Raw genomic sequence first — 23,188 nt, 5'->3', positions numbered from 1 at the left:
TATCAATCCACCCTCATCAATCGCATCAATTAGGTACAGTTGCTTTAAAGCATCCTCCAAGGACTCACATGGAAAGTCGCATGATCCTTACGTGATGGCTGGTCAAGAAAATCAAAGTTAAGAACATCTACATCTGTAAGGTCCAATGACTTTAAATGAAGCACGACAGTAGCAAGCGATGAACGTTGAATTTCAGGAATCGTTGCCTCAAGCAATTCATGCTCATACACAGATAATGGATAGAGCCTATAACATTTTCTAGGACGTGTCCTTCCAGCTCTGCCTGCTCGTTGATTAGCCAACTGTGTAAATGAGGTGCCAGTGTCAAAAAGGGCCTGAAAGTCTATTTTGACATTGGCATTTCCCACGTAAAAGTAATGTATTATAAAAAGGAGTTTTGCTTTGGTCTGAACTCCCTTTATCTCCAAAGGCAAACCTTCCAACAATTGAATCGCGTGGGAAACACATAGAGAAAGAATTTGATACAAGGCCTGAATTGTACAAAATGCTTGGGACAGAGATATTATCAATGCCAAGCCCAAGTAGACCATCAGGAGCCGCACCTTCTAGAAATGTGCCTGTTTGTACACTTCCACACCCAAACGTGATAGGTGCCTTCACCGTTCCTTCTTGTGACCCATCTCCAAGAGTCAGATAAAGAATATCCTCCACTAAAGTTCCTACAGTGGATGTATTTGCAGAAAGATATTGAACGCTGTATGGGCATTGATCACTAGTTTTGGAGCATTCATTTTTTAATTGACAGAGAGTATTACTACAAGCAACTGACTTGCTTGTCTGCGAGGCTGATGGATTGTAAGTCTCAAAAATGATACCATTTAATCCATAGCTAGCTGCAGAAACAGGAGTGCACGCTTGGCAATCACAAGGCACCCAGAACACATCACTGCCCGTGTCAAGTGCTACAAGTAATGTTACGTTGGGAGCGCCCACTTGAACCACGGTGTAGAATAAATATCCCAACTGCGAAAGCTTCAATGTTTCGTTCCCTTCCAGTTTAGGATTGTTTGCATAGACAAGGCCACCAAATAACTGTAAACCGAGGGAGCAATAGAGACACATTACGCAAAAGATGATGGCAAGATATGGTGTTAAACTGGGAATAAGGTTTTGTCCTTCACGCCAATAAGCATCAAAACCAAATGAAAGTATCTTAAGTGCCATAACTACGGTCTCCTGCGTCCCCAAGACCTGGAACAATAAAACCGTTTTCACCCATACCAAGATCAATAGTTCCAGTATAGACATGAAGCCCAGGAAATTTATCACTTAATTTTTTAAGTGCAGGGGAAGTAGCCATAGCCGAAACCACCCGTATATCTTTGGGATCAATTCCCCTGTCCTTCAGTAGATTAATTGTGGCAACAATTGTCCCACCAGTTGCAAGCATTGGATCAGCTACAAGCACACGAGAACCCTCTGGAAATCTTTCTGGCAGTTTGTTCAAATATAAGGTTGTTTGAAGTGTATTCTCATCTCTATAATAGCCAACATGATATGTTTTTGTTGCAGGCAAAATAGATGCAGCATGCTCCACCAATACAAGACCAGCTCTGAAAACTAGCACTATCATCACGGGCTCTCTTGGATCAATGAACTCAACAAATGCAACTCCTAGTGGTGTTTGGATCTCACCGCTAACAATGGGCAACCAATCCCCTTGATGCCTCATAGATAAGAAGCCTCCCCAGTTCTGCCATCGCGCTTTCTTATTTATCTTATGCAACAAGGCCGCAGGCATATGCTTGTCAAGAGATTAAAGTATGCTTTTCATTCTAGCGATTCCTTGGCTAAGTAACCAGATCTGAGCAACCAAATGTATGGAGAGCTGTATAACCAAATGACAACTGAAGACAGCTTCTAGACCAGATCAGATAAATGGACATGATTGCTGATGATGTTTTGTTTTCTTTTGTTTGTGCTTTTGCAGAGATAGGAGCTGAGGAAACTTCTGCCATTTGAAGAGCGGGAGAATAAATTACATATTCTAAAACAACACATTTAATGATTTCTTCTTCAAAACAGGGTTTTGAAGAAGAATCAATCTCACACCGACATAAGACGGAGTCTAACACAATCCATTAATGGTGCCCAGGTATGTTTCATTTCTAACCTCGCTACATTTCCACCCCACTTTTAGTATTCTTCCACACAAGGAGGAAAAATTCAAAATTCACTAGTTTTTTCATCCTTTCTTTTAAGTTTAAGAGTAGCATATTTTCACTTTTCACAGGGCAAGAGGGAAAACAAGGGAACATAGGTAAATGCATATGTATTTTTCCTTATTTTATGGTTTGTCTCTATAGAGTTGATTTTATTGGGTGTACACTGTATGCATCTCAAAATTTCCCTTTAGGAAATCCTATTTTTATTATTTCCAAGAAAAACTCTCTGGGGAATCCCAATGGATGTTTCCCCACATTCATGGATGGCATCCCTGGTAAACCCATTGGCATTGACTAGTGCACCTTACCCTATGGATTTCAAACAGGGCACCTGCCAGAAAAAAACTAGCCAAATACCCAGTAACATTAATGAAATTAGGTTGGGCTAACCCCTTGGGCTCAATAAATCATAATCAACTACACTATTTTCCATATTAACATATTGATCCTATTTAACATTTTGTTAGAGTAACCATAACAATCCAAGCCTATTCCTATTTTTATTTTGGTTTTTAATTCCTTCTTTGGTGTGGTGACAACTTTATATGACTATATAGATGCTTATTTTTGTCGAGTAAATGTTGAAAAGTAGATGCTCTCTTACATTCTACCTTGTTTGTTATGTATTGATGGAGTTCAGTTTCATTATTTGTGACCAAAGAACTGTGTCAGGCATCTATACAAGGATTCTTTTATCACTATTTATAAACTGAACATTTTCCTTAAACAAGCAAAGTAGATCCTTAATGCTACATGTTTGTATCTCAGAGAACTTTCAATCCTAGTAAATGAGGTGAAATTTAAGTGTTTCTAGAATCCAAATCTCATGTTTTGTGAATTCACTCATATATGGTCCTGGAAAAGCAAAGTGAAATTTAATTATTTCTAAATCTTAAGTTCTGTGAATTCACACATATTTGGTGCTAGAATCTTTTGAGCAAACCAGAAGAATTTCTTTTAGTTGCATTCAAATTTTCCAAAAATAATACTAAATTTATCCCTGACTAAAATTCTCCCTAAAATGGCTTTGGAATTGAAAATTGTGTAAATATTTGTAGGGAAACAACCCAAAATACTTTTTCCAGATTAGAGTTTTATAACACTAGGTACTAAAACAGTCTTCTATTTTCTGCTTCAAATGTCTAATAGATTCTTCCCAGAAACTGATAAGAAAATTAGGTAGATGCATTGGACAGACTAAATAATTTTTAATGAATAATCACTTAACATAAATAATATATTAGGTTGCATAAATACATAACTTAGAAGCATGGAATGAAGAAGAAATCTCAACGAGATTGACATATTCTTAATTGAGTTGAATGAGGCCAGGAATAACTTTGATTAGAGGGTGTTGAAAATGGCATAATTTTGTTCTAGTTGGATAGATTTAGAACTAAAAATCAGCAGTTTTCTTGCTTGCATAACTTGGGAATATTTTTTTATCTCAAGTCTCAACCTTATTTAATAGTATTATTTATGCCTTGCAATGTTGAGATACGCTGTGATATGACTTGCTAGTAACCTAAACAATTTGGATGAAAATTTAGTTGTGAATTTTACTTGCAAAATATATAAGTGAAAATATAGATTAATTGTCCCTTGTGTAGAATTTCCTTGAAATTCTACTACTACTTGAATGAATAAATCTAAAACTAATTGTTGCATGAAGACAAAAAATATCTCTACCAATTTGTAGTGAAATAGAATAGAAATAAAACACAGTCACACTATAGCAAAAACAACAAAATTTTCTAGGGAACCCAATGAGGAAAACCCTCTGCTAGCTGTAGAAATTTAAAATACTATCCATATTAGACTTTCAAACACCTTCTTCAAGACTAGGTTCATCGATGGTTATTGCTTTCCATATTCATTTTCATAAGCATTAGGGTTGTTATCTGTCAAATTAGAGTAGCTAGAAAGTGTCTCTTTGATTTCAGAAAGGAGATCAGGATCAACTTCATCCAAGAACCCCCTAGAAGGCTCATGAGCAATAAGAAGAAAGGTCATTTTTTATTTTATTTAATCACATGCATCCATCATAATCATTGATTTGTCTTCATTTATTTCACTGTGATTTTAAATGTTAGATGCAAAAGGAAATTTAGTATGATATAATCCTTAGGTAACCAACCTCAGACATATTGTTGGTTAATTTATGTTGTTTGAGGTTTATTGAGTTTGAGTTTAACCATGAAACTACTAGAAGCATACTAGAATGGGTGAGTTGATTATATTGATAACAATGTTATGGTTTGATCTAGTCCTTGAAAGGAACTTATAGTTGATGGTCAAAATTTCACATTCCTTTCATTTTTTTATCTTCACATATAACAAATATCTTTATGTTATAGCCTCTAGCTAGATATATATAGTAACTGCAACTCAAAAGTTGGATGCCACCATTTTGGAGCTTGAGCTTACTCAACTTACCTTTGTTTGAGTTTAAAATGTCATTAGATCTCATTATATCATCTATTACAGAGCATGAATCCAATTTACCTTTGTTTCAGTTAAAAATGTATTTAGATCTTGCTATATCATCTTTTGTAGAGAATGAATCCAATTTCTCATAGTCCATTTGCTTGAGGTATAACAAAGCTACTTTAATTCATTAAACTTACTTTTCATATTCTATTTGCTGATTGTGATTTTGTAGGCCACATCTGCATTGGAAAAGGGGATTATTTAATGAAGTGTGGAAGGAGAGGAAGCTTCAGTTATGTCCTTTCAAACTTTCTAAGGTATGTAATAAAATTTAAAAAAAAAATCTCCATAGAATTTTGTGCTATAACTTTTTCTTTTGACAATGGATTATTTATGTGATCTCCCCTCTCTTACACACAACTAAAGTCTAGACATACATGGTTTTTTGGGATATGTGGACAATGGATAGATTTACGCTAACCATTTATCTAGAAATTTACATTGTAGAAGATCAAGCATTTACAGTTGAATATTTCCTTGCCACTAAATTAGATTTGAAGAGTCAGACTCCTATTTTTTAGGCATATACCTCACTTTTAAATCAATTTGTTGCTGACCCTATATAGAAATTCCATGGGAGGGAAAAGAGTGATCACTACCATTGCTTAATCTTTCTGCAAACCAAGTAAAGATTCCAAATGTGTATAAATTAGTGGCTCCTTGGAGAATCCCAAGAGTGGCGCTATTGTAGCAACAAGAAATTCGTTTATTTTGAGTTCTTCATTAGTGCATTGATAATATATTGTTCAAGGATAATTTTAGGGGCGAATGTTCGCCCTTTGGCGAAATTAAGGGGTTTTAAATTATTTTGTATCATAGTACATTTTTACAAATCACCTCAAATAGCCCACCTTATTTTAAGGGAGAGGGTAAAAAAGGTAAATTTAGCCCTTGAAATTAGGACTTACAACCTTCCATTCGCCCATTTTTAAGAATAGGTTTTATTTAAGTGAATCCATTCGCCCATTTTCAAGAATAGGTTTTATTTAAGTGAATCCTAAGGGCCAAATACCATATTTCTAAAAGAGGTATGGTAAATTAATAAAAATATAAATAAATGAGAGGTATGGTAAATAAATAAAACATTTTTTATATTTACTCCATAAGTCACCTTATATACATGTAAGGGTGTAAACAAATAAAAATATAAGTAAAGTGGAGGTATGGTAAATAAATAAAACGTCTTTTTATACTTACTCAAAAGGTATGGTAAATAAATAAAAATATAAATAAACTAGACGTATCGTAAATAAATAAAACCTCTTTTTATATTTAGTCCATAACCCTCGTTCTATTTATGAAGGCTCAAGAAAGAGGTTTTATTTAAGTGAATCCTATGGGCCAAATACCATATTTGTAAAAGAGGTATGGTAAATTAATAAAAATATAAATAAACGAGAGGTATGGTAAACAAATAAAACATTTTTTTATATTTACTCCATAAGTCACCTTATATTTATGAACACTCAAAAAATGGGTTATATTTAGGTGAAACCTATGGCCAAAATACTATGGGACAAATACCATGGACTAGATTGTTATTAATACCATGCAAAAAACCATTATTAACCCTAATATTAGAATTAATAAAAATAAAAATGGCACATGGTATTGACCCATGGTATTCACCAAAATGGCACATGGTATTGACCCATGGTATTCACCTGGAATGTAGCCTATTTAAATGGGGGAATTAAACCAGCATGTAGCCTATGCTAAGATTCACTAGGACTTTACAAAGTTTTATTATTTAGTGAAAGACTCGCCAAGATCTTACAAGATTTTATAATTGAGTAAAATATTCGCCATGCCTCGTGAGAGATTCGCCAAAAAATTATATATACATATTATATTATTGATAAAATCACCTTTCATTTTTCCTATATACCATGGAGATTCGCCCATTTATTATATTTATAAATTTAGGGGGGGTTCTTAAAATTTTCCCTGATATTGTTATTCCATACAATACCTCAACAGTGTATGATCAAATTACAGTTAAGCCTGTCATAATATTTTGACTTACCCTCTTTTAGAGGGAAACTAGAGTGCGTGTCAAGCTTCCACATCACAATTGTATCATGCAAAGTTTAACTAGGACAAGTTTTGTGGATCTAAGCAGCAGGATACCTGTTGATATTCAAGAGGCAACAAAACTACAAAGTGGGAAAGAGGTTTCACAGTTAACCTGGATTTCACATCATGGTTGGAGTCGGTTTTTTGGCAAGATGCTAGATACCCCAACTTCCTTTTTATGACTGAGTGCAAGATTAAATCCTTCGACATATTCCTCACTCATTTGTCATCAAGTGATGGGTTTTCTTAGAAGTGTTGCACACCTATAAACTTTACTAGAGTTGTTCTTGAGTCTTCGGAGGTGGTTAGCTTTTCAAAGCACACACGTACAAGAAGAGGAGAAATAATATGCTTGGCTAATTTGAAGTTATCTACCTGTGAATAGGGTGTTCCCATTCATAAACCTGACGACTCGCTCTACCTATTTCTAGTGAACAACTTTGGGGCTTGCCATGAATCGTGAGACAATTCCAACCCCATAACTATAAATTTTTTATTTAAATCTATACCCAATAGATTAGAATATTCTGTATTTATTTGCATCCTTTCTCTGTGACATAAATATGCAACATGCTACCTTGAATTTTCTATACTAATGCTCCTAAAAAATAATAAAGTATGCCCAAATCTATCATTTCAAATGATCTATGTAGCTCACCTTTTGTTTTTTCAATTATCGAAGTTGTTACCTATATTGATGAGAACTTCTACAACCGATACCACAGTGACAATATATGTTATAGTTTTATCCATGTTTCTTTGAAGGTGTTTCTCCTTCAGTAGATTAGCAATACACTGTAGTTTCCATTTAGGGGAGAAGGGTACCCAGTAGCAACCTTGGCCTGTGTGCAGATGGGTTGAATGCACATTAGACTCTATATGTTGTTTTGAAGGTGTTTCGCCTTCAACAATACTTCATCTTAGTAGATACTTTCAGTCTACACCTTTAGTAGATGCATGCAGCCTTGGGATACATGTTATAGATTATAGTTTTCCTATGAGGTTGTAGTATCGATGAGAGAAGTCCATCAATTTTAGGCATATTTAGTATGCTTTTATAGTTTGACTTAGATGCTCACTTTTCTTAATTTAGGTGTTTTTCTTAGTTCTATTTTATGCATAGATTTATCTTTAAGAAAAGTGCATAGTAGAGAAGGGTTCTATATTTTGAGCAGGGGACACACTTCTAGGTAGGAGGTACTCTATTCTAGGAAGCTTTTTCTATGTAGGTTAGGTGCTTTATCCGAGAATTCCAAGAGGCACTATTATAGCAATAAGAAATTTGTTTATTTTGAGTTCTTCATTAGTGAATTGATAGTATATTTCTTATTCCATACAATACCTCAATATTGTATACAACCATATTTAGTATGCTTTTATAGTTTGACATAGATGCTCACTTTTCTTAATTTAGGTGTTTTTCTTAGTTCTGTTTTATGCACAGATTTATCTTTAAGAAAAGTGCACAGTAGAGAAGGGTTCTATATTTTGAGCAGGGGACACACTTCTAGGTAGGAGGTACTCTATTCTAGGAAGCTTTTGCCATGCAAGTTAGGTTCTTTATCTGAGAATCCCAAGAGCCGCTATTGTAGCAATAAGAAATTTGTTTATTTTGAGTTCTTCATTAGTGCATTGATAGTATATTGTTTGTTCCATGCAATACCTCAATATTGTATGATCAAATTACAGTTAAGATTGTCATAATATTTTGACTTACCCTCTTTTAGAGGGAAACTAGAGTCTGTGTCAAGCTTTCACGTCACAATTGTATCATGTAGAGTTTACCTAGCACATGTTTTGTGGATCTAAGCAGCCAGATACCTATTGGAATTCAAGAGGGAAAAATACTATAAAGTGGGAAAGAGGTTTCGTAGTTAACCTGCCTTTCACGTTATGGTTGGAGTCGATTTGCTGGCAAGATGTTGGATACCCCAACTTCCTTTTTATGACTGAGTGCAAGATTGAATCCTTCAACATATTCCTCGCTCAATTGTCATTAAGCGATGGGTTTTCTCAAAAGTGCTTCACATATATATACTTTACCAAAGTTGCTATTGAGTCTTTGGATGTGGTTATGTTTTCAAAGCACACACTTACAAGAAGACGAGAAATAATATGCCCAACTAATTTTAGGTTATCTTCCTACGAATAGGGTGTTTCCTTCCATAAACCTGATGACTTGCTCTACTTCTTTCTAGTGAACAAATTTGGGACTTTTCATGAATTGTGAGACAATTTAAACCGCATAACTATCAGTTTCTTATTTAAAGTTATACCCACTAGATTAGAATCTGCACAAGGAGAATTTCATTCCCGTTTCAAAAATAACCTGCAATCAACTTATACCATGCTATTTAATATTTTATGTATTTCTTCGCATCCTTTGCCTATGACATAAAGACGCAACAAGTTACCTTGAATTTTCTATGCTAACACTCCTAAACAATAATAAAGTATGCCCAAATCTGTCATTTCAAATGATCTATTCATCTCACCTTTTGGTTTTTCAATTATCGAAGTTGTTACCTATATTGATGAGATCATCGAAAACTAAGGCCATAGTGACAATATCTATTAGAGTTTTATCCGTGTTGCACTAAAGGTGTTTTTCCTTCAACAACACTACAATAAATTGTAGTTTCCATTCAGCAGAGGTGTACCCAGTAGCAGCATTGGTCTGTGTGCAAATGGGTTGAATTCACAATAGACTTTATCTATTGTTTTGAAGGTGTTTCTCCTTCAATAGTACTTCATCTCAGCGGATCCTTTCAATCTACACCTTCAACAAATTCATAAAACCTTGGGGTACATGCTATAGATTCCAGTTTTTCTGAGGGTATAGAAACGATGAAAGAATCACATCGATTTTAGGCATCTTATTGTTGTTGTATGAAAGCATGCTTGTCTAGTGTTTCCCAAACTTATACAGAGCCATATTTATTATACTTTTATGGTTTGACTTAGATGCTCACTTTTCTTAAATTAAATGTTTTTCTTAGTACTATTTTATGCACAGATTTATCTCTAAGAAAAGTGCACAGTGGAGATATTTTGAGCAGGGGACACTCTTCTAGGTAGAAGGTACTCTATTCTAGGGAGATTTTTTCATGCATGTTAGGTGATTTATCCTTGACAGAGTTCCAAGTCCTTGCCTCCTTTATAAAGTCCCTGCTAGAAAAGACAACGGTGGATAGAGTTCCAAGTTCCTAAATTTTCCAAAAATCCACCTGACCCTAGCTATCTAGCATAAAATCCTTTACATTCTAGTCATCTCTTGGCTGTGATTTGATAGAGAGAGCCCTCTCTAGTTTGGTAGAGCTCGCTACTAAACTAAAAGCTTGGTCTGTGGTTACCTCCATTGATCTCTTCATTAGCCTGGAACATTATGGAGGATAACAGAGGGAATGAAAATTAGGGAGTGCCAAGGTGTTCTAGTGAATGTAAGGTTCCTAAGTCATGGAAAAATGCAATGCTAGTTGTGAGGTCATGACTGCCAAGTTGTGTTAGGGAATGCTAGGGCATGCTAAGATGTGCCAGATAGTACGAAGACATGTCAAACAAGCTAAGATGTGCCAAGTGCTAAGGTATGCCAAGATGTAAAAGGGTTCCAAGTCCCTGCCTCCTCTTCTTCCATATGATATCCACTTATGGCATTTCCTTTGCAATATTTGGTGCATTTGATAGTTATAGGTCATTTATAGGTTATAAATGTCTTCATATTTTCACTTCTAATTGAGTATTCAACTAAACATATTGATTCTCTTATACATAACTATTTTTCCCTCCACCTAATTTTCATAACTTCAATAACCATTAGGTAGGGACCTACATCTTCGATGTTTCTTTGCTTGTTTAGTAAAATATTGTTGAGACTTTAATTTATTGAAAGTTGTAGAATTTAGAATTTTTGAAGTTTCAATGTCTAATTTTAAAAAATATAATTCTTTAAAGGGTGCTAGCTTAATGGAAGAGAACTTGCTTTACAAGCAAGAGGTTGGTGGTTTGATTCCATCGTGCCCTAACATCCATATGGAATGGCGATGACCAATTTTTGGTGACAGAGGCTCTTTTTACCATCACCAATGAGCTTTGGTGACATTTTTAGACCCTCACCAAAAATATGAAATGGTGATGGTCATTGTCCTTCATTATATTCATTATTCGTGATGGACATTGAATGTCACCACAACACCTATACTTCTATCAATGTGGCTTTTCGTGACAGTCAATGAATGTCACCATATATATGCACCAATAGTGATGACCATTAAATATCCATCACAATAAATCATTATTGTTCATATGAAATGGTGTCAATCGCTATCCGTCATTATAATCAATATTTGTGATGGAACTTGAATGTAACCATAACACCTATACTTTTGGCAACGCCACCTTTGGTGACGTTTAGTTTTTGGGGACCGACGCTATCGTCCATCACAATTTCTCATATGCAATGGTGATGGTCACTATCCATCATTATAAACCATTATTGGTGACGAACTTTGAATGTCACTACAACACCTATACTTTTGGCGATGCCACTTTTGGTGACAAAATTTGTATGTCACTATAGCACCTATACTTTTGGCGATGCCACCTTTGGTGACGAATTCTCTTTTGACCGTCACCAATGAGCTTATGGTGACATTTTTCACCCCTCACCAATGTCCTTTTTTCTTGTAGTGTTCATAATATTGCATTTTGTTCAATTATGTAAAGATATATCCATATCTTTAACCAAATATGAAATAAGGATATGTTGGAGAAGTTTGGAATGGAAAATTGTACATCTATTAGCACTACCATGGTCACAAGGTGAAAATTAAGAAAAGATGATAACTCTCCAAATGTAAGTAAGACTTTGTGTATTTCTATGATTGATAAATTATTATGATTGATAACATCAAGACCTAGTATCATGTAAGTTATAGGATTGATTGCAAGGTTTCAATCATCACCAAAGGAGACAAATGTGCAAGCAAGGAAAATATTTTTTAAATATTTGAAGGGGATTATAGGCTTTTGATCATTGTACTCAAGAATAAAATATTTCATCTTAATAGCATATGTAGATATTGATTCACTAGGAAGTGTTAATGGGAAGAGAAACACTAATAATAGAGCATTCTTTTTGGAAATTTGTCTAGTATCGTGGTTGAGCAAGAAATAAAATTCAATCTCTCCATCCACACTGAAGTAGAATATATTGCAGAAATAACATGTTGCATTCAACTTCCCTAGATGAAGTAGATTCTAAAGGACATCAATGTCAATTATGATCAACCTATATTAATTATCTATGATAATACTAGTCTAATCAATATCTCAAAGAACATTGCTATGAATTCAACAAAAAAATATATTCCTGTCAAATCTCATTCCCTTAGAAAAAAATTCATTGATTGTAATGTTAATTTGGAATACATCGCTACTAGAAAGGATATTTCAAATATCATTACCAAACACCTTCCTAAATATACATTTGAATATCTAAGACAGAAGTTGGGAGTGATAATGTTCTTTTAAAGAACAATATAAGAAAAAATGAGAGACTGTAGTAATCGATATCACATCAAGGAGATGGAAGTTTTGAGAGTGAAGTGTAGGAGAATAATGATTAGAAACAATTGAAACTAATTTAACTACATGGGAAACAAAATAGGGACTTACTCATTATCAATTGATATTACTAGAAAATATGCAGAGAAAAGGATTTGGATCTACAAAGTCATAATTTATAACCTTAGGGGGAGTAGATTGAAAATGGGGGAGAATTGTAGTTGAGAAGATGCATCAATTTAGGGGGAGAAATTGTTTTTCATTTATTTCAAAGGGGGATAAATTGCATTAAAAAAAATGTAGATAGGGGGGGTTTCAAACAAGAAGTTGTAGACAGAAGGAGTTTACAATTAGTGGGAGATGCTATACACTTTTCTAAATTCATCTAAGAGTGTCCATCAATATGAAAGGGGGGTATTTTTTAATAATGTTCTCAGTGACATCAAATTTAGGGGAGGCCCAAAGTTTTGATATAAGTAAAGAGTGTGATCAAAGGCTACAACAAAAGGAATATTAAAGAAACCTTAAAATTTTGAAGAAACCTCAATTTTGAATAAACCTTGAAATTTTGATGAAACCTAAAAAAAAATTATAACATGAAAGGTCCACAAAACCCAAAGTTTTCGAATCTCTTTTGTTAGTTAAGGGAACATGAAATTCACAAGTAGTGAATGACCCATCTACTAGACCCTTGACATATCAATACTTTTATGAAGGCGAAGCTTCACAAATTCACTAATAGCTTGGTAAGGAGAGGCTCATGGTCACAGGGTTCTTAAGGTTTAACATCTAAGTGATAAGTATCCTAGGAATATCACCATATTAGCATTATACTAAAAAGTGTTAGCTTGAAGATTTTTTGATATCCTAGTATAGAGAAGCTCCTTTTCACAACCCCCAATCATAAGAAGATCAGATGTAGATCCTCAAGGTTAACCAAGCTTAGCATACTACTAGATTGGTGTTATTTCAAGATATTTAAGATGGAATATTTTAAATTATTCCCAACTCATGTAGCTCTTATTCATAACCACTAATAACAAGGGTGTTAATGTGTAGCTTCTTAGGGATACATGCCCTTGACATTTCAACATATTTTCATTATATCAAAAAAGTGAAGGCATGGGGATTTTCTTGATATTTCAATATAGATTCTCTTGGTAATGGAAGAGACTATCTCCAACTCTAAGGCCTTATAGCCATCAAGATATCAATAGCAAGAGTTTTTTATGGTCCACATTGTCGAAATCAATTGATATTCCAGTATCCTAATGCCTAGAATTCATCATCTAATAGGAAATTTGACAAAAAATGATGAATATATTTCCCATCATCGGTACTCCAAAGTTAGGTGTTTTTCAAGGATTTCCCATGTTAATTTTTTTTTCGATTTCTAATATTTCGGTATACAAGGTAAAATTTTGAGGTTCAACATTCTCCTCCTTGTTTTAGCACTTAGTCATAGAGGTATGTGATTATAAAACCTAGTGTTACACAACATTTTGTCACTGTCCCTCTACTCACCATTCCTTGATCCTGGAGGACCTCTATAGTGAACCCTACATGCTTTGCCTTCATGAAGAAACCCCCATTATGTCCTTCTTCATGAGCAGATCATTCCCTTTTGCACCATTTCCCCTAAAACTTTTGTTTTTCCCAATTTACTAGATCGGCGCTAATGACCTTTGCCTTCCTCGTGTTAATGTGCAGAGATTAGCACTATTCCTCGCTCCAATCAGTATGACTGAGCTGTTTTCCAGTAACGATGATCCTATTATGGAAAGTTTTTTAAATTAGAGATGAAGCTTCCATCTCTAGAAGCTCCATAACAGAAGTCTAGTAAATGTTTTGGCCAGATGGGGTCGAGGATGACAATTTGGACTCCTTTCCCCTATAATGATGGAACTATCTCAAGGAATAAGTCCTTCTCCCATGAGAAGAGGATTCATCTCCCATCCATATTTCCTATATAAATATCCCTTCTTCCCAAGCACAGACTAGTGTGAGTGTGAAAATCAGAGTTCGAGTTTTGGCTGAGTGTGAATATACTATTCTAGATAAGAAAGGTATTACTAGTTGTAGTTGTCACACGGAATGAGTCGATCTTGCGAAAAAGATTGACCTCCCTAGTATCTAATGATATCTAGTGACAAGCAAGCCAATCAAAAACTATCTTTCTCTAAATATGCAATTTATAAACAAAGGCAAACAAGTGTTTTAGGCCTACCTTGGGTCCAATGCAAGTTTGTGGAAGCCTCGCTCCTCTGATCCAAATGAGCTCCCTTGTTGCGAATCTGCAAACACAAATAAGCAAACAAATTAAATAGCACCTGAAAAGCCAATGTAATAAAGTATACTTAACATGATGATCAAGGAATTCATGAAACAAATGACATAAGACAATTTGTTGAGAAAAATGAATCTGATTGTATTAATTCAAATCAGAGAAGAACTTTACAACCTGTGCCTTGATGCTGTACAAGCTCCTCCCAGGGTCCAACAAGAAGTCTCCTCTACTTTGACAAGTTTCACTCTCTTCCCAATGAAGCCAAAAGGTATGTGATCTCTCCTCTCAAGCTTAACTAGGAAGTCTCAATTCCACCAGCATTTACCCTAAAAAATGTTCTGCTTCTAACTTCTCTAGCAACCAGCCTAATGCCTTAATTTATAGTGCAATGGAGGGAAGTTACTAGGCCCTCCTTCAAAGGGATAAAGCCCTCCTTCAAAGGGATAGCTCCTCTCATCAAGGGATTAGCTCCTTCTCTTTTGGGATGCATGAACCACCTAAGAGCGAACCATCCACGTCAAAATTCCTTCTGGAATCATATAGAATTAACCCAAAGTGTGTTTTTTAGAATAAACTTGCACCTTTTTTACTTTCACAGGAGTCCATACCCACTCCTTTAGAGACAGAGTGGGCAGGCCCGCAGGTAATATGAACAGGGGGTGCGGGTCCACAGGAAACAGTGAGAGAAAGTGCGGAACCAGAACTTTATTGATTTTCAAACGTCTTTCTCTCATTTTCAAAGCTTGACATGAAGAGCTAAGGTCTGAGACTTGCTTAGGAGGATAGTATAAGTGATGATAGACCCATACTGACTACAAATAGTCATGGTGACAATATTTTGTGTAACAGATTGCCCCCTAAAGTACAAAGTCTATAGTAGATGAGGATTTCATTTATTATCTAGGAAGAGTGAAGTACTTTATCATTTCGAGGATCATCTTGTGGAGAGCCCGGTTGGAACCTGTAAAAACATTCAATGCAAAATATATATATGAGATCATATCATCGCTAAGGTAGGCATTCCCATACTCAGATCAAAACTGACTAGAAAACTAATTACTCCTCTGATATAGGAATGATCTTGTAATACATCACAAGTATAGACACATGTAGACATAGTATGGACGCAGCCATCTGTTTATGAATAGTCCACAGTATAATGAATATAAAATTCCTTGCAGCCTGGATGGCGGAAACTAGATCCAGGGTCTTCATTTCTACTTCCTGAAATAGTATGATTCTATCCATGCGAATGAATGTGTTGAAGTCGAACATGGTAGAAACCACTTGATTACCAGTTAATGATGTAAACTATTAACAAGTGTGAGAGAAACCACCAGTAATGTCAATGGCTCTCAAAGTACTCAGTACAATCCATGAGATGTGAATAGATGTGTTGATGTCGAACATGTCACGAAATCCTTTGATCGAAGGTCAATGATGCAACCTATCGTCGAAGGTGAGAAACCTGCCATTGAGGCATGCAGATCCCAAGGTACTGACGATTTCTAGATCATCTTTCTAGATAATGAGCTGAAGTCAATAGAAAGCGATCCGTCGTAGGCAAGCCCACAACACAAAATCATAGATCAAGTTTGAAGAAATTTAGTTGCAAGGACGGACTCAGGGATGGTCAAGATGGATGACAGATATTTTGCAGATGAATGGCTTATTTGCACTGACCTCTTGAACACATAACGACATAGCAGATGGTTTGGTGACAATTGACCCAAAGTTAATACCCAGAAACCGGCTGAAGACTTTCAATGTGGTTTGATCAACTGTTAGGCAAAGTATTTCCCAACCCAGGTGAATAAAAGTGTCGTGTTCAAGAGTGGTTACAAAGTATGACAAATAGGCTCATTTTTCTCTCTTTTCCCCCCACCATTTCTGGCAAGTACCTCTTTATTTTTGACAAGCTTGAGGAGGATAATATTTGCTTGATTATAAGCTCATCCTTCGGATGAGTATAACTTAGTTTAAATTCGAACCCTAAGAAGGAGTGGTTTGTTCCTGTTTGTAATTGAATAGGTCCTTTACTGTTAAATTTTAATGAGTCCAGTATTATAATAGGAGAAACTCGGTGTTTTTCAATTTTAGAGAGTCTGAAAAAACTTAAGAAGACTCCATGGTTGACCTTTTTCGTAAATTTGTGTCTCCCAAGCTCGAAAAAGTATAAAATAATACTTGAGAGAACCGCTTGATCTTTACGACCCAGGAGTACTTTTCGTAATTAGTGCCTCTGATCCGAAAAAGTAAAAAAGTGATCAATGACATGTCATTTTATAACCAATATCAAATTTGAAATGACAAAAATCCGACAATCTTTTCATGTTTTTACAGTCAGAAAAAGAGCTGTAAGTGGACCGTCTTTTTAGTTCCGTTTTAACGAGTTTAAAAAGAAAAACTCGGCGATCTTTTCATGTTTTAGGAGTCAGAAAAGAGCTTAAAGGTGACTCTAATGTTTTTTTCGTCGAAAATGACCGATTTCGCCTGAAAAATCCATTATCCTGAACAAAAACTCAAATATTACTCATACCTGTTTAAAATGGATAAAAACGCTGCAAAACTTACCTTTCTAAAGTGAAACATAAACAAATTAACAATTCATTTATTAAAAAAACTTATAAAAAGGGCTTTCGTCAATTCATTTTTACCGTTTGAGTTTTGGGTGAGAAAATAGAGCTTTTGGTCAGAAACTTCCCGTGAAGATTGCGGAAAATCCGTCTGTTGGAGTCGAGCGCCGTCTCCTCCAGGTAATCTACATCATCCTACTCTTTTAATTTCATCCATTTCAAATTGATTTTTAGGGTTTCATTTCATTTTTTGGGAGCTTTTAGGTCAAAAAACCTGCGCGTAGAGGTCCGCAGGTATAACACAGGGGACCCGCAGACCCCGACTTTTTCGCACAAGGAAAAATGTCGGGGGTCCACACCTGCCCTTAAGGCAATGTGCGGACCCACGCACTGTCTCTAATAGAGAAGGTGCATACCCCACGCAAAGGTTTTCTAAACCTAACAAACTCAAATTTCACCCAAAAAAATTGCTTTTAGATATTCTAACTTGCCTTTTTGCTGAATGTAGGGTAAACATCATGCTTGATTGGCGAGAACGGAAGCATGAGGATGTAGATCTCGCAATGATAAATCATCAACCTTCGATCGATGCATTGAAGGCATGCGGCTTATACAAATTTTGGGCCATACCTGGCATGAGGGCCCAGGTGGACTTCTTACAGTGGTTGGTAGACAGGTGGAGCATACAGGACCAGTGTTTCTTCATTGGTGTCCACCAGCTCGAAATGGAGCCGGCAGACATATACTTTTTGACTGGTTTGCCTAAGAGAGGTGAACACTTGACTCTATTCGGGACTAGTCCAGGTGGCCAATCTGTCGATAGCCTTCGGCTAGAGTTCTGCAACAACCAGACTAGAGACAAAGGGATAGACATCAAAACCATATCCCTTCCTGAACTCATGGTAATCGCGTTTACTGTTACCAGGCTCTGTGGGAGCACCGCACTACATGTAGCCACTGGATCCCAGATGCGGATGGCAGTTGACTGCTTTCGAGGCACCATCTTCAACTGATGCGATGTTGTGTTGGCTAATGTAAAAGGCCAACTGACTAGAGCCAAGAACGGACAACTGAAGACCTTTGGATATGGTGCTTTAGTCGTGAGCTTTGGTTTGGAGAGGGTCCCAACGTTGGTCCCACAGCACCTCACTATTGGAGCTGGACTTCCTCGAGAGCCCAAACTAATGCAATGGGTTGTAGTTATGGCCCGTCATCCTGATGAGGGGATGGAGGTCGTTCGATTCAAACCTGAGTATTTCCATTGGTTGGAAAACTAGGTTTTTGCTATTCAGGACTTTCCTTATGCTGGGGTAGATTTTCACGGTGACCCAGACATGGCTCTTCCACCAGGAGAGCAATGGGATGACTCATGTAAAATCATTTTCAACATTTTCCTAATTTAATTAATTTTTTTGTTTTTATCTCATCCCAAAATTGATAGTAAAAGTTTCAAATGCATATGTAGGTCCACGGCGACCAACCGCTCTCTGGTCCTATGAGAGGAAACAACCAGCTGCAGTGGCACCAGCCCCACTGGACGAATCAGCAGAGATCTTGGCCGAATGGGAGAGCCATCTAGAGCATTTGACAGGAGACATTCCGGAGACCAGCATAGATGACATTCCTCTTCGACTACAGCGCTATGTGATTGGGGTCCCAGGACCTTTCAGTAGGTTCCTTTATAAGGTGGCCCGTACAGTGGTTTCTTATCGAGATCATCACCAGTGATAGGATGATCGCCTATTGTAGACACATATGACATTTTTGCTTTTGTACTATCATTTTTGCCGATCATAAGGTGTTTTTCAACCTATGATCGAGGATAATGTATATTTTGACACACTCCTATATTATACTATATCACTATTACCGGCTTATCTTGTAAAACATGTTATGGAATGTTTTTAAATTTACCTGTATGATTATTGCAAATGTCTACTTAACATTCGAGAAGCAATTGCATCTGCTAATGTATTTAAATATCTCGGAATATGCTGATATTAAATATAATCAAATTCACGTTCCAAGAGACGCACTTTCAAAAATAATCTCAATAACACTAGATTTCTAATGGCATATACTCTATTAAGCTGTAATACAACGAGTTCAAAATCTAACCTCACTATCAAACTCCGAATCCCAAATGAAATAGATTCAGATAATAACTCAATCACTGCACTATACTCGGCAATGTTGTTCGTTGTTTGACCGAGGCTTACCCCATGCATAGATACCAACTCGTCAGAGGGCGAATAGATAACCCAAGCTGCAGAAGAGATGTTCTGTGTATTATGACAAGCACCATCAGCAAAACCAATGTATGTTTGGAGAGGCGTCGACATCTACAATATCAAGAGTAAAACCAAGATAAGCAGGAATAATGACGAAAAACACTCTCTAAGCTAAGCACACTTTTTAAACTAAAACACACCAGCTAGAAAGAAAACTAACCTAACTAAAAATCTCCACACCCATTTTTAAGCATAAGACCTCTTCAGGTAAAGACCATTTATGGGTTTACCTAAAGAGACCCCGTCAAAGTCTACCAATTCATAGGCCCCTTTTGCTAGCTTTCACTTAACAACATAAGGACCATGCCACATAGACACGAATTTTCCAGCGCCTAATTTATCATTTGCTTGATCATACAATAAGACTAGGTCTCCTTCCAAAAAATTTCGAGGGGTCACAATTCGATCATACTGAGCTTTAATACGTTTTGCATGAGTTTCGATCATTAATGCAGCATCGCGTCAATTCTCATCTAGCTGAGCCAAGTATAACAAACGTCTTTCCTCTTCGGAAGTGGCTGGAAGTAACTCGATGGCCATTTGCAATGATGGGATTTCGCATTCAATGGGTAACATAGCTTCCAGACCATAAACTAGTTGGAAAGGAGTGAACCCTGTTGACGTTTGTACTGAGGTTCGATACGCCCAAAGCACTGAAAATAACATGTTATGCCAATTTGACCTATGAATCCCAATGATTCGTCGGATCATGATGACTAGAACTTTGTTGATGGCTTCAACCAGACCATTAGCCTGTGGATAATACGGAGTTGCACTATCGTGATGCAAGCCAAGCTACTCTGTAAGTTCAGTCATCATAACGTTTCGAAAATGACGCCCATGATCAGTGATAATCACTTGTGGAACACGAAACCTAGCAATTATATGATTGAACACGAAAATCGCAGTTGTTTTTCCGTCTGCCTCAAATGTAGGCATCGCCTCGGCCCACTTGGTAAAATAATCTACCGCAAGGATGATATACGCATGCCCCTTGGCCGAGTGAGGGTTACATGTAATAAAGTCGATACCCCATTTGGCAAAAGGACCAACGACAATTATGGGGTGGAGAGGAGCAGGTGGAGCGCGCATCTTTTGATCAAATATTTGGCAGTTGTGGCATTTTTGGATCGTGTTAATACAATCTTTAAACATAGACGGCAAGAAGTAGCCAGCACGCAATATCTTTTGGGCTGTGGCATACCCAGACATATGACCACCACATACTCCAGAGTGACAGTCATTCAGAACCCTTTCAGCTTCCTCATGAGTTAAACAACGTTGAAAAACAGAGTCTGCCCCACAACGATAAAGAGTATCTCCAATAATTCTGAATTGTTGGGACTGGAATCGTATTTTTTGATGTTCTGACCTTGAAATTTCTGGCCGAAAGGATTGGGTCTGGAGATAAACGATGATATCCCCATACCACGGATCTAAAGTGCTAATTAGAAACAAGGATTCGTCTGCAATGGGCTCCTCTGCCACAGTTTCCGTGTCAGCACGTGGGAAATCACACATTAACTCCACAAAAACTAAATATTTCTTCGACTTAGACTTTTCAAATTCCAAGTCGAACTCCTGCAGGATCACAATCCATTTGGAGTACTTGCCCCCTAGCAATTTCTTGGTCAACATATAGATCATGGGGTTGCAATCAGAAATTACTGTAGTTTTACGTAGTAAATTGTAATGACGAAAACGTTGGACAGCTTGAACAGCTGCCAATGCCAATTTCTCCACATGTGAGTATTTTAGCTCAATTGGATTTAAAGTTCGACTAAGGTAATATATCACATGTTCAGTACCGAATTCATCTTCCTGAACTAACACCATTCCGATGGTGGAATGGGAGGCGGCGAGATACAAGAAGTAGTCCTGGTTGTAGTTGGGATGATGCAATAACGGTGCATGGGTCAACATGTGTTTTAGTGCATCAAAAGATTTATCAGCTATCTCATCCCAAAATAATGGAGTATTCTGTTTCAACAATCGGGTAAAACCGTTTTTGATCTTGACGTAGTTAGGAATGAATCGACGTAAAAAGTTTGCTTTCCCTTACAAACTTTGGAGTTGGCGAAGACTCGAAGGAGGAGGCAATTTGACAATAGCTTCAACCATTGAGGGATCGACGCAAATGCCGACTTTCGAAACAACAAACCCCAGTAACTGACCCGTTTCTATACAGAAAACGCACTTGTGTGGATTCAACCTAATCCGATAATGCCTACACCTCATAAATATTGCTCGTAAATGGATGAGATGATCAGCTCGATGTAATGAATGAGCAGGCAAATCATCGAGATAGGGTTGCACACTGTGCTTGATGTCATGAAACACGTAAGACATGGCCCGTTGAAAAGTTGCCCCGGCGTTCTTGAGCCCAAAAGGTAATTTGCAATAAGCAAATGTCCCCGATGGACAAATGAAAGCTGTTTTTGGTTGATCAGCAGGTAGAATATTGATTTGATTGTATCCGGAAAAACCATCCATGAAGGAAAATATTTCACTGCTGGCACAATCATCAATGATTTGATCGATATAGGGAGTTGGGTAATTGTCTTTTGGACAGGCTCGATTAATGTCCCTATAATCAATACATATTATTATTGTCCCTTGCTTTTTGTTAACAGGAACAATATTCGATACCCAATCTGTTAACGGAATCAGATAAATGAAACTTGCTTTGAGTAATTTTTCAACTTCTGCTTTAATAGCAGCAACTTTTCCTGGGTGGATCTGATGCAAATGTTTCCAGATGGGTTTAACATCAGTGTAAGTTTTGATTTCATGAACAACAATTGCGGGGTCAATTCCTGGCATTTCCTCATATGACCAGGCAAACACGTCATGGAATTCTTGAAATAGGGCCTTATATGTTTGAAATTCATCTTCCGTACAAGAGGCACCTATATGAATGTTTTCAAAAATTCCGGACTTAACCGAAATATCAATAGGAATAGTTTGAGAAATGTTTCCCAAATTTAACTCTGTATCAGGATTGTTCATTGGATTCTGAGGTTCCTTGACATATCAGTCATAAAAATTGATGAAAAATCATTTTCAAAACGATCACTCTCGGGTAAAAACGAAGATCTATGATGAAGATCTTCCCATGGTAAATCATCGACACATAGGATTTCACGAATTTGCTCATCAGCGTGAAAAAGTTCAGAAAACGTTGTTGAATCTGAGTTTGATGTTGAAAGTGATTCCTCATGGACCACATTCATTAAGTCAATTTTGGTTGAAGATGGGTCGAAAAGTGACTGCACGGCCTGATACGCAATTTCATATGGACTCAAATGCATAACATCACCAAATGAGTCTATCTCAGATTCAGAAGGTACAATACAAGGATCATCAAAAACAATGGTGTCTGACGAAATCATATGAATGGTTGCAGTAGAAGACGATGTGTTGATAGGAGGAAAAGGAAAAGTTTCCAGTAAACCAGCATCTTTAACTAGTCCTACTCCAACATCCTTATACGGGATAGTCGTTTTGCCGACATGCTGAATACTTTCAGAAGAGGCTGGGTCGAATGAAAAGTAAGTCAGCTGGTCTATAGTTACGATCTTTCCATTATGAGGGAACTTTATAAGCCGAAAGACCAATGAAACGACAGCTGTCATAGCGTAATACCAACTACGACCCAAGAGAAGGTTGTAATCTAGAGGGGCATCAACCACCTCCACATCTAGATTAACAGTTTTTCCT

General features: G+C 36.7%; 2 pseudogenes; both read right to left on the bottom strand.

Annotated features, from left to right (window-relative positions):
* Positions 1–44: 44 nt before the first annotated feature.
* LOC149189570 (aspartyl protease family protein 1 pseudogene) lies at positions 45–1,083 on the bottom strand (annotated as a pseudogene).
* A 91-nt stretch (positions 1,084–1,174) lies between these two features.
* Positions 1,175–23,188, bottom strand: part of LOC149189569 (uracil phosphoribosyltransferase pseudogene) — an 87,237-nt pseudogene continuing 65,223 nt past the window's right edge.

Source organism: Pinus tabuliformis, chromosome 3_1 (genome assembly GCF_031772625.1).
Source record: "Pinus tabuliformis cultivar Carrire ecotype Pingquan chromosome 3_1, CPIR1, whole genome shotgun sequence".
NCBI lineage: Eukaryota > Viridiplantae > Streptophyta > Pinopsida > Pinales > Pinaceae > Pinus > Pinus tabuliformis.
The sequence above is the reverse complement of the archived record's forward strand: the minus strand, read 5'-3'. Positions and strand labels throughout refer to the sequence as shown.